This window comes from Syngnathus typhle, unplaced genomic scaffold, assembly GCF_033458585.1.
Source record: "Syngnathus typhle isolate RoL2023-S1 ecotype Sweden unplaced genomic scaffold, RoL_Styp_1.0 HiC_scaffold_48, whole genome shotgun sequence".
Classification (NCBI taxonomy): domain Eukaryota; kingdom Metazoa; phylum Chordata; class Actinopteri; order Syngnathiformes; family Syngnathidae; genus Syngnathus; species Syngnathus typhle.
Genome location: NW_026871954.1, coordinates 483430 through 485204, shown reverse-complemented (window position 1 = coordinate 485204; position 1775 = coordinate 483430).

Below are 1775 nucleotides of genomic sequence, written 5' to 3'. Positions count from 1 at the left end.
ATTGCTTAAATCGCATTTTCTCGGCGAGCTGAGCACTTTTTCTGAATTGTGCCGCTCCCGTCACTCTGGTTAGGTTGGCATCGAAAAAAACGCTCACGGGTGCTTTAGAGTGCCAAGTTTATCACTGCGCATGAAGAAATGACCACCTCCAACGTTTGGTTTATGTTTTATAAGCATTTTTAATTTTATTGCTTAAATCGCATTTTCTCGGCGAGCTGAGCGCTTTTTCTGAATTGTGCCGCTCCCGTCACTCTGGTTAGGTTGGCATCGAAAAAAACGCTCTCGGGTGCTTTAGAGTGCCGAGTTTATTACTGCGCATTAAGAAATGACCACCTCCAACGTTTGGTTTATGTTTTATAAGCATTTTTAATTTTATTGCTTAAATCGCATTTTCTCGGCGAGCTGAGCACTTTTTCTGAATTGTGCCGCTCCCGTCACTCTGGTTAGGTTGGCATCGAAAAAAACGCTCACGGGTGCTTTAGAGTGCCGAGTTTATTACTGCGCATTAAGAAATGACCACCTCCAACGTTTGGTTTATGTTTTATAAGCATTTTTAATTTTATTGCTTAAATCGCATTTTCTCGGCGAGCTGAGCACTTTTTCTGAATTGTGCCGCTCCCGTCACTCTGGTTAGGTTGGCATCGAAAAAAAACGCTCTCGGGTGCTTTAGAGTGCCGAGTTATTCACTGCGCATGGAGAAATGACCACCTCCAACGTTTGGTTTATGTTTTATAAGCATTTTTAATTTTATTGCTTAAATCGCATTTTCTCGGCGAGCTGAGCACTTTTTCTGAATTGTGCCGCTCCCGTCACTCTGGTTAGGTTGGCATCGAAAAAAACGCTCTCGGGTGCTTTAGAGTGCCGAGTTTATCACTGCGCATGAAGAAATGACCACCTCCAACGTTTGGTTTATGTTTTATAAGCATTTTTAATTTTATTGCTTAAATCGCATTTTCTCGGCGAGCTGAGCGCTTTTTCTGAATTGTGCCGCTCCCGTCACTCTGGTTAGGTTGGCATCGAAAAAAACGCTCTCGGGTGCTTTAGAGTGCCGAGTTTATCACTGCGCATGAAGAAATGACCACCTCCAACGTTTGGTTTATGTTTTATAAGCATTTTTAATTGTATTGCTTAAATCGCATTTTCTCGGCGAGCTGAGCGCTTTTTCTGAATTGTGCCGCTCCCGTAACTCTGGTTAGGTTGGCATCGAAAAAAACGCTCTCGGGTGCTTTAGAGTGCCGAGTTTATCACTGCGCATGAAGAAATGACCACCTCCAACGTTTGGTTTATGTTTTATAAGCATTTTTAATTTTATTGCTTAAATCTTTCTCGGCGAGCTGAGCACTTTTTCTGAATTGTGCCGCTCCCGTCACTCTGGTTAGGTTGGCATCGAAAAAAACGCTCTCGGGTGCTCTAGAGTGCCGAGTTTATTACTGCGCATTAAGAAATGACCACCTCCAACGTTTGGTTTATGTTTTATAAGCATTTTTAATTTTATTGCTTAAATCGCATTTTCTCGGCGACCTGAGCACTTTTTCTGAATTGTGCCGCTCCCGTCACTCTGGTTAGGTTGGCATCGAAAAAAACGCTCTCGGGTGCTTTAGAGTGCCGAGTTATTCACTGCGCATGAAATGACCACCTCCAACGTTTGGTTTATGTTTAATAAGCATTTTTAATTTTATTGCTTGAATCGCATTTTCTCGGCGAGCTGAGCACTTTTTCTGAATTGTGCCGCTCCCGTCACTCTGGTTAGGTTGGCATCGAAAAAAACGCTCTCG